The sequence below is a fragment of the Lithobates pipiens genome, unplaced genomic scaffold, assembly GCF_037356315.1.
Source record: "Lithobates pipiens isolate NorthernLeopardFrog02 unplaced genomic scaffold, aLitPip1_a1.2 Scaffold_16, whole genome shotgun sequence".
NCBI classification, from domain to species: Eukaryota; Metazoa; Chordata; class Amphibia; order Anura; family Ranidae; genus Lithobates; species Lithobates pipiens.
In genome coordinates this window covers 252,549,876-252,561,568 of record NW_027507748.1, presented here as the reverse complement: position 1 = coordinate 252,561,568, position 11,693 = coordinate 252,549,876, and positions in this window count along the sequence as shown.

Below are 11,693 nucleotides of genomic sequence, written 5' to 3'. Positions count from 1 at the left end.
ATAGGGCGGGCGGCAAGTGGTTAAAGAAGAAAATTCCTCCTTTTCATGTTAAAGCACACTCAACCAGGGCGATTAGTGCCTTTTGGGCGGTGCATCATCAGGCCTCTATGGCTCAGATCTGTAAGGCTGCAACCTGGTCTTCAGTTCATACGTTTAACAGATTTTATAAAATCGATGTTAAAGGTCATGCAGATATTGCCTTCAGGCACAGTGTGCTGCAGGCTGCAGTATGAGTCCTCTGACTTCCTTTCTTTTTTGTTGTGTCTTCCCCCTCCTTTAGTTGCCATTGCTATGGGACATCCCACATAGTAATTACTATGGCTCTGTGTCCCCTGATGTAAGAGAAGAAATCCTTAAATCCTTTTCTTTGCTGTACATCAGGGTACACAGAGGTCCCTCCCTTCTTTGGTATACACTCAGGGCTCAAGTCCTGTGGGAATGCATGGGAATGGAGTTCCTGTACTTTTTCCACAACAGGAACTCAGTTCCTGTTACCTGCCGTGTCCTCCAAGACTTTGAAGTATGTGAGCTGTGTGGCAGGTGCTACACCAGCAGCTGCCGACACAGCTCGCAATAGTAAGTGCCACACACCTGACCATTCAGGCATTGCCAGTAGGGGGCCCCATGACATCTTCCGCTTCGATCTACCTGTCAATCACAGCTAGCTGACGGGTAGATCAGGTCCCTGCTGCTAAGAGATTGTATTTAGTCAGACCTCTCGTGATGCGCTCCTCCCCGCCGGCCCCTCCTCATTTTCTGTCTCCTCATCCCCCCCTCCCAGTCTCCTGCATACTTGCTCTGTGTGTCCCGCTGAATTCCCCCTCCTCTATCTTCAGTGCCATATGATGAGAGAACCCAGAGGAGGAGCACAGCTATTCTGCTTACAGGACATGCAGGGAGAAAGGTGAGCTGAGGGAGGAACATCAGTTAGGGGTGGTAAGCTGAGCACAATACCTGGCAAAGTTTAATGCCAGGACGGAAGTTTATGTGGAAATATGTGAAGGGTTGGAATAGCAGCAAGTGTGTGTTGGAGCCCTGCAGAGTTTGCAGCCCCCCAAGCTAACATACATCTCCTAAGCAGGAACAGATCACTATCAAGCATTCTGTCCAGATAATGTGCAGTTAATTTATGACCTTTCCATTTAACCCTGTGTTATCCAAACTCTGTTCAATGAAAAGTGTAAACTTGAGACATAAACACTCTATATACAAAATAAAATCCCCCAATAAAGATCCGAACATGATGTTCACATTTGCATGGAAGCACAATTGAATGAATGCTGATTATTCAGATAATTACCGTATTTATGTTTATTGAGGATTGCTTTTTTATGTACTAGCAGTTACACTCATATGGACGAACGCTTCAAAAGTGGTATTTTTCATCCAATTTTTGGATTGTGTGTATGAAGCTTATCATTTATTTTTTTGGGTGGGCGAGCGGATCTTGGGTGGGAGTTCCCACACTTTTTTCCCCAGGTCTTGACCCCTGTATACACTTGTATTGCTTGCCTACAAAACTGAGGACTCCCAGTAATGGGAGGGGTTATATAGGGGAGTACATGACTTAGGGGCGTGCCAGTGTCCAGCACAAATGTACAAATTATTGACATATCACTAAATAAGGTTATTGAAGAAAGAGGAAAGAAGGGGGAAAGAAGAAATGTTCTTTATGATGTTATTGTTTTGTACATATTTTAATAGAATCTTAAGCTCCTGAAGAAATGTACTCTTCCGCACAACATGTCGAGCAACTAGATAAGCGCCTTGCACCCGGATTCATAACCTGATTCACAACTGCCATATAACTACATTGTTACTTAGAAGGTTTCAACAGACGATTTCCATCTACTGATTTCTGCTGTGGTTATAATATGGTGATATTATGCAATATGTCTTCTGAATCATCTTTTATAGTGTACTATTTATATATAAAAAAATCTTTTTATAAAAAATATAATTAAAAAAACTATTTTTACCTCTAGTTTGTTTACCAATGTGCCTTTTAAAGTCCAAATATTTAAACCCTATCTTCCTCATGAATAGCTTTTGCCACTTTGAACCAAGCATCTGTAGCAGTCCGTGATCTAACAACAGACTTAAATACATAAAATAGTGCTCCATTCATCTGGCTGTAGCTATCCTCCCAAATGCATATCGACCCCATAAACTTTTGCCAATTTCTTTCCCTTTTTAACAGCACCCTCTCCTTCCCGTTCTAGCACCAGATCACAGGCCAGGCTGCCTTCTTTGGGCCTTTCTAACTTTTGCCCCATTGTTAGCTATTGAAGAGTTTGTGTTCGGGCTCAGGGTTTGTATGGCGGTGTCATGAAGCTGTGTTGGACTCAAAGGTCCAACAATCCTGACTGCCACCTGTCCTCATTAGGACCACCCTCCAATATATAAGGCTACCTTGTTATGTTCTCTCTTGATGACTGGAATATTTTTGTGTCTGCTCAGGATTTTTAGATGGGTCACGAGGCTGTCCTGGACTCAAGGGTCCGACAATTCCTCTATCTGTCACCTGGTACCAGTTCAGACTATATCACAGTCTCAAGTTAACGAGGAGAGACAGGGAGTGATAGAGAGAGAGAGTGTCTACTGTGTTTAGCAGATAAAATACAATTCAATAATGTACCACTTTAAAATACAATTTTAAACATTATCTAGATGTCCCAACACAAAACCCAAACTTCTCACTCTGTCCTTCTCTACCACTTCAAGTCCTTCTGGTTATTCAAGATCAACCTCTCATCTCCCTGTCCTCTTATTCTAGATCCAGCTTCTATGACTTTCAATGATTTGCCAACAACAATTTTGACTGGATAATGTACATCTGAACACCAATACGTCTCCGGGAATTAGGGTTTATAACCAAGAGACTTAGTCCTATATCCTGGCTCTACCACTTCAATCAACCCCCAACCCTCTTCATGTATGCCAAATAACAGACCTCAGACACACTTAGGACATGACATTACCACCAACAAGATGTGACCAACAAACAAGATGTGTGATGGCCGTAGAGAAATACAGGATTGCTCAGATCCTCACGGGATACCCACATGTTCTTGATGCCCCCTCCTAGTTCTCCCATGCTTCCTTGCACCCATGCGTTACCGTACATTTATTTATTCCTCCAAGAGAAGTTTAATCCACGTCAACTAATTTCATCAGTGACTATAAAATCAATCCCACATTTCCGACAGCCACCCCAAGACACAAGATCGATCAGAAAAACAGAACAAAACAAGGGGCAGATATAATTGCAGGTTCCTTATTGTATCAACAGACTCGAAGCAAGATATGTACATGTCTTTGAGGACCAAAGGAAGTTGATATGGACACAGAGATTAACCAGCCACGGGTACAGGATAAACTGTAGACTAGATATTAAAACTGTCTTACCGTTTCCCCAGAGGTGATCAGTCTCCGCCCTGCCCATGTTGATTTCTCTCAGTCTCCTCCTCATTCTGCTATGCTTTGGGCCTAGCCTCAAGCCCCATGTTGGGCTCCAGATGTATTGGACCAGAACCAGAAACAAGGTTCGGTATTTTTTTTATCTGCCCCTGATCAAATTATTGAATATAAAGTGTGCATGCTTCAAGCAATTCACGCTGACACTTAGTTCAGAGTCAAATTACTTTCTCTTATTTATTTCCTCTTTTCAAGACTTATATACCATTTCGTTAAGATTAAGATACGTCAGATAAGACTGGCATATGCAAACCACAAAACAACCACAGATATATAAATACACATAGTGACAAAGTATTGGCTTTAGCTGGGTCGCCCATATGAGGAAGTAGCTTTGTTCTTGCAGTGTTCTTCCTTCTTCTGAAATGTTGGTGTTAACTTTGAGTGTATTCTTAGAAGAGGTGTGATCCTTCTGTTAACTCTCCTCCTGTTAACTCTTCAGTTCCACAACAGCAAGGGAGGGATAAGCTTTGATATTTACTGAATATGTTTTAAGGCTTATAAGCATCCTGACATTCCCACATCCATTACAATAGCATCTAAAGAAGGGTCTAGTACTAGTGGCAGAGAGACTGTCTTCTAAATAAGGTACTTCCGCTCAAGAAAGTGCTTCTGACAGAAGTTTGAAAACTCTGCAGAGGCCTCCCTCCTCTGTCACTTCAGGAGTAGAGGAGTTTGAGGAATTGGAGGAGTCAGATGAAAGCTCATTAGAGGAGGGGGAAAACTCAGACTCTGAGAGCCAGGATATCGATAGCCCTAGGCATAATAGACACCTTTTCCCCATGAAGGACATGGGCAGTTACTCAGGGCAATCTATGCCTCTGAGGATATCCCAGAACCTCTGGTTCAGGCGACAGCCCGGGATAAGATGTACAGGGTGTCGGCTAAACCTCAGTCCGGGGTATTTTTCAGTTCATCCAACTTTGAAAGAGGTAATCTTGAGAGAGAGTGGAAGGACCCAGAGAGAAAGGTCCTTAAAGTGGAGTTCTGGGAAAAAATAAATAATTAAAAGCCATTAGCTACACATACTGCAGCTGCTGGCTTTTAATAAATGGACGCTTACCTGTCCTGCAGTCCCTCAATGTCGGCACTGCAGCTGATGTTTCCATCAGCTGCCGGGTGCTGTTCGCCGCCATTGCGGGTAAGGGAACGCGACAGTGTAGCCTTTCGGCTTCATGCTGGGAACCCTGCTGCGCATGCGCAAGGCCCCCGCTCCTCTCTCCTATTAGCCCAGCGGCCGAGGGAGCCCCGCGGTGACATCACGGCTGCGGCCGGACTCCCGGAAGTGGGAAAGGATACCTGTCAAAGACGGGTATCCTGTACCCCCTCCCCCCGAAAGGTGCCAATTGTGACACCAGAGGGGGGAGGAATCTGATGAGTGGAAGTTCCACTTCAGGGTGGAACGCCGCTTTAAGCTCAAAGCTTGGAAGAGGGGGTTTCCCTCTGGGGAAGAAGAGGAGAAGTTCTTCAAGACCCCCAAATTGGATGCAGCCCTGTCTCAGGTCTCTAAAAAAATCTGATTTGTCATTTGAGGACTCGGATAACCTTAAAGACCAAGTGGACAGAAGGGCTGAAAATGCTACTGTGAATTTTGTACCACTTTACAAAATTCAGGTGAATCCACATCATGAATATGCGGTCCAGCTCTGGTCATCAAACAGGAAGAAGGATGTCCTTGAACAGAGAAGGGCAACAAAGCTGGAGGACCTCAGTTATGAGGAACAACTACAAACACATTCTCTTTGCAGAAGCAACACTTAAGGGATATGATAGTGAAAATTGACAGTTAGGCCGCGTACACACGAGAGGATTGTCTGGCCAACTAAGTCCGTCAGACAATCCAACAGACAGTCCGTCCTACTTTTGAATGAACGGACTTGACCACACACGATGAACAGACAGTCCGCTGAAAGCTTGCACGATGACGTGTACAGCACGTACGACGGGACTAGAAATACGACGTCCAATACACTGCAATGCAACCTTTGGGCGTGTAAATCCTTTCTGAGCATGCGCCATACTTAGTCCGTCCAACTAGCCTACTCACGAGCGGACTGTCCGCTGAAACCAAAGTTGGACGGAGTGTATTACGGAAATTCGGAAAGACTTAGTCCGCCAGACTGTCCGCTGAAAAAGTCCACTGAAGCCCACACACGAGCGGACTGTCCGCTGAAACACGTTTCAGCGGACTAAGTTGGACGGACAATCCTCTCGTGTGTACGCGGCCTTACTTACCAGTAACTGCTTTTCTAGGCTATCTTCCTAGAGCCCCTAGGCAATCAGCACCAACGAAATGAGGAGGCACCATGTGGCCACAGAGGGCAACACAACGACCTGGCTAACAACAAAAGAAAAATTCCCTATTCAATGGATTCATTAAATATGGTATATATTAACCACTTGCCGACCGCCGCACGACGATGTACGTCGACAGAATGGCACGGGCAGGCTTACATGTACGTCCTTGCCTGCCCGCCGGTTGGGGGCCCGATCGGGCCCCCGCCCGGTGCCTGCGGTGGTCGGTATTCGTTCGGGAGCGATCCCGGACGAGGGGACGGCCATTCATTCATGGCCACCCCCTCGCGATCGCTCCCGACGAATGAAAATGTCCCGTGACATCACTTCCTCTCCTGTAATGTTAACACAGGAGAGGAAGTGATGTATTCTCTCCTCCGTGTCGGTATTTTTCGTTCCGGCACCGAGGAGAGAGCATCGGTGAGTTGCACAAGCACTACACTACACAGTAGAAAATGCCAGGCACACTCACACCCCCCCTTTACCCCCCGATCACCCCCCAATTACCCCTGCCCCCCCAGTCACAGTGACACCAATTGCTTTTTTTTTTTTTTTTTGCATTGGTGTCATTTGTGACTGTAATAACTGTTAGGGCAGTTAGGGTTAGCCCCCTTTAGTTCTAATGTGCCCCCCTAACCCCCCCAATAAAGGTTTAACCCCGTGATCACCCCCCCTCGCCAGTGTCACTAAGGCTGGGTTCACATTGCAGCGGTTTATGAGAACGAATGTGATTCGCACCGCACTGCAGTGCAAATCACATCCGATCTCTGTGCGATTCGAGTTCAGCCATACAGATAGTATGGCTGAATTCGTGTCGCACCCGCCGCACCCGCCGTAAATTCGCACGGGACCCTTTTTTTGGCCCGCAGCAGAATCGGATCGCATGGGTGTTCACACCATGCGATCCGAGTTTGCAGATCGCACTGCGATATGCGAACTGATCTGGGGGTGTCATTAACATTTCACTGACACTCCCAGCAGTTCGCATAGGGCAGTGTGAACTGCCGCCGGGAGGCATGCGATGCGGGAACCCGCCGCGCATTCGTGGCGTTCCCACATCGCTCCAGTGTGAACCCAGCCTAATAAGCGATCGTTTTTCTGATCACTGTATTAGTGTCACAGGTGACGCTAGTTAGGCAGGTAGGTATTTAGGTTCGCCGCAGCTTTTTATAGCGCCAGGGACCCCCATATACTACCGCATAAAGCCCCCTGATTGCCCCCTAGTTAACCCTTTCACCAGTGATCACCATATAACTGTTACAGGTGACGCTGGTTGGTTAGTTATTTTTTTATAGTTTCAGGGCACCCGCCATTTATTACCTAGTCTCACTAGTGTACCCCTAAATTTAGGGGTGTCTACTTTCCAAAATGGGGTCATTTGGGGGGGGGGTTTGTGCCATCTTGGCATTTTATGGCCTTCAAAACTGTAACGCCCTTAGAAAGCCTGAAGGCGGTGCTTGGTTTTCGGGGCCCCGTACGCGGCTAGGCTCCCAAAAAGTCCCACATATGTGGTATCCCCGTACTCAGGAGAAGCAGCAGAATTTATTTTGGGGTGTCATTTCACATATGCCCATGGCATGCGTGAGCAATATATCATTTAGTGACAACTTTGTGAAAAAAAAAGTTTGTAATTTTCCCGCAACTTGTGGCAAAATATAAAATATTCCATGGACTCAACATGCCTCTCAGAAAATAGCTTGGGGTGTCTACTTTCTAAAATGGGGTAATTTGTGGGGGTTTTGTGCCATCTTGGCATTTTATGGCCTTCAAAACTGTAATAGGTAGTGAGGAGTGAAGTCAAATATTTACGCCCTTAGAAAACCTGAAGGCGGTTCTTGGTTTTCGGGGCCCCGTACGTGGCTAGGCTCCCAAAAAGTCCCACATATGTGGTATCCCCGTACTCAGGAGAAGCAGCAGAATTTATTTTGGGGTGTCATTTCACATATGCCCATAGCATGTGTGAGCAATATATCATTTAGTGACAACTTTGTGAAAAAAAAATAAAAGTTTGTAATTTTCCCGCAACTTGTGGCAAAATATAAAATATTCCATGGACTCAAAATGCCTCTCAGCAAATAGCTTGGGGTGTCTACTTTCTAAAATGGGGTCATTTGTGGGGGTTTTGTGCCATCTTGGCATTTTATGGCCTTCAAAACTGTAATAGGTAGTGAGAAGTGAAATCAAAAATTTACGCCCTTAGAAAGCCTGAAGGCGGTGCTTGGTTTTCGGGGCCCCCTACGCGGCTAGGCTCCCAAAAAGTCCCACATATGTGGTATCCCCGTACTCAGGAGAAGCAGCAGAATTTATTTTGGGGTGTCATTTCACATATGCCCATAGCATGTGTGAGCAATATATCATTTAGTGACAACTTTGTGTAAAAAAAAAAATATATATATTTTTTGTCATTATTCAATCGCTTGAGGCAAAAAAATAAAATATTCAATGGGCTCAACATGCCACTTATCAATTTCCTTAGGGTGTCTACTTTCCAAAATGGGTCATTTGGGGGGGTTTTGTACTGCCCTGCCATTTTAGCACCTCAAGAAATGAGATAGGCAGTCGTAAACTAAAAGCTGCGTAAATTCCAGAAAACTTACCTTAGTTTGTAGATGTGACAACTTTTGCGCAAACCAATAAATATACAATTATTGACTTTTTTTTTACCAAAGACATGTGGCTGAATACATTTTGGCCTAAATGTATGACTAAAATTGAGTTTATTGGATTTTTCTAATAACAAAAAGTAGAAAATATCATTTTTTTTCAAAATTTGCGGTCTTTTTACGTTTATATCGCAAAAAAATAAAAATCGCAGAGGCAATCAAATACCATCAAAAGAAAGCTCTATTTGTGGGAAGAAAAGGACGCAAATTTTGTTTGGGTACAACATTGCATGACCGCGCAATTACCAGTTAAAGCAGCGCAGTGCCAAATTGTAAAAAGACCTCTGGTCATTTACCAGCAAAATGGTCCGGTCTGAAGGTGGTTAATTCATTATATATTCAATCAATTATTTTGTTTCCTTTCCACTATTAAACATCAATAAATACAAGGACTAATGTCTCACAATAGTAAATAATTTAGGAGAAAAAAAAAAGAGATCCTATATCTATCAAGATAAATAGAAGCCAATCAGATAAAAAAAATAGAAAAAATATATACTAACAGTCTTACCCCTTGTACACACGGTCGGAGATTCCGACAACCAAATCTGTCTGAGTCATTCCGACGGATTAATTCCGGACGAGGTCCGAAAGTGATGTTGCATACACACGGTCGGACTAAGTTGTCAGAATTTCCGGTTGCAGAGAACGCGGTGACGTAAGCCGCGTACGATGGGCCTAGAAAAGGGAAGTTCAGCACCACGTCCGGCACCCTTTGGGCTCCTTCTGCTGATCTCGTGTGTATCGCATGTTAGTAGAAGTTTGGTGAGAGACGATTCGCGCTTTTCAGATTTGTGCTTCAGTTCGCTACTGCTCTTCAGTTTCTGCTTGTCTTTGCGTATCTGATAATCAGCGCCTGTAGTCGGTAAGCATTTGTTTCTCATTGTGGACTATATCTTGGTATAGTACGCTTTGATTTGCATTGCTTATTGTCTGCTTGCTTTTGCTATTCAGGTCGTTCTTTCAGGCATTGCTGTTTATCGGTGCTTTCTGTTGTCCATTCTGACCAGCCGACCGTTTTCAAACCATGTTTCGTCTACGTACTCGTCGTAGAGTTTGTGCTGTGCAGGGGCTTCGTGTTGGGGTTCTTACTTTGACACAAGCCCGGTCCATGAACAGGGAGGGAAGGCGTTTGTGGACCAAGAATTGGTTACGCCAGTATGACCAGTTCTCGCACATGCCTTTGCTCCGTGAGGTCCGAGAGAATAATCCTGATGATTTCAGGAATTATCTCCGGATGACATACCCCGTTTTTCACCGTCTGCTGGCTTTGCTGTCCCCTTATATCAGCAGGCAGGATACCTGCATGCGGCAAGCCATCACTCCGGAGCAGAGGCTCATCGCCACGTTGCGCTACTTGGCAACAGGGAGAATCCTTCAGGACCTCAAGTTCTCTACATGCACCAATAGTGTAAGTAAGGAGGGGCTGCCCAAAGTATCACATATTATTTAGCCATTCAGCTCTCAATCAAGTGGAGAGGGTTACCTGTCCAAAACACCCCCCCCTCCTTTTTTGCAAGGGCCCATCAGATGGGGGGGGATGGGGGGTGGGGGAGGGATGGGGGGGTGATGACTCTGATAAGGGGACCTTATACTTTAGGCTTTAAATACTAATTTCCCAAAATGTTATACTGATCTTGGCCAAAATTGTTGGTGTCTAATCTGCTTGCAATGTTGATTTGCAAAATTACAAATTTTTGGTCTTGTTTCACTCCACAGTTTCCTTCAACGCTACAGGAATGGCAGACTGTGGCCTCCCACTTTGCCAGTCGTTGGGACTTTTCCAATAGTGGAGGTGCAATTGATGGGAAACACGTCCGCTTCGTCCCACCACCCAACTCGGGGTCGTACTATTTTAACTACAAGGGGTTTAATAGTATTGTGATGTTGGCGGTGGTGTCTGCGACCTATGACTTCTGGTATGTGGACGTGGGGCAAAATGGCCGGATGTCGGATGGTGGAGTGTTCTCATGGACGGAATTCTACTGGCGTCTCCAGAGTGGCAGTCTGGGCTTGCCACCCCCAGAAGAGAATCAGGAAGGACTCCCGTTCGTCTTTGTCGCTGATGAGGTGTTTGCCCTGGCAAACCATTTGATGCGGCCTTTCCCGATGAGGACCCTCACCCTGGACCAGAGGATTTTTAATTTCCGGCTGTCCAGAGCCAGAAGAGTGGTGGAGAACACTTTTGGAATACTGGCCAGCCGGTTCCGCCTTTTATTAACACCTATCCACATGGCGGAATACAAAATCACATTGTGCTGGCCTGCTGTGTTCTGCACAATTTCCTAAAAAGACATTCTGCAAACTATGCAGTCTCAGTTGTCCAAGAAGCAGATTTGCTTGAAAATGAGAACCTCACGGGCTTTGAAGCTGCTCGTCCTGGCTTGCCCCCCCAAAGCGCCCGTGAGGTCAGAAACCAATACATGGAGTACTTTGTGGGTAGGGGGGCCATTGATATGCCAGACAATGTCTGAGCGGCATTTTTGGAATACATTTTTCTTTGAAACTCCAATATTTGTTTTCATTTACTGCTTGGCTTGGTTTTAGGTGTCTCCTAGGTAAATTTATGATTTTTCTTGTTGTGCCTTTTTCTACAACAGTGCAAACTCAAGTTCTGAGCGAGATGAGGGGACAGTCTCTTCTTCAGATAAGCTTATTATGTTGTGGGTCTGCTACACACACACCTTGTTTTTGTTAACTAATGTATGTAGTGCATAACTGACCACAATCTTGCTCATTTTCAGCACCATGACAGAAATATGTGGGCTCAGGAAATGGCATGATTGTGAAAATTAACACATCACTGTGGGTATTATTTACTAAAGGCACATCCACTATGCACTACAAGTGCACTGTAAAAGTGCACCTAAAACTGCACTTGGAGTGCAAAGTGGAGTTGCCTTTAGTAAATAACACCCATTGTCACCGAAAACAACAATTTTACTACAAATCCTGCTTTTGCGCATTGAAAAAGGAAGCCACACATTGTTGATAATTTAACTTTTTAATCAAAGCACATTCACATGTGCGTGTAGAAAAGGGTTTTACAACAAACCAACAAATTGGGTGTATCAAAAACATTATTTCAGGTATTTTTTTTGTAACTTGGTGTTTTTGTGTAAACATGCATGTATCAAAGCGTAACATACAGAACACAGGAACTTACAAAGTTCAACTTTTAAAAGTGAAGACAATATCAGACATGAGTATGTACAAACTGGGCTGATATTGCCTTCATCACATGGGGTGTCACCCCTG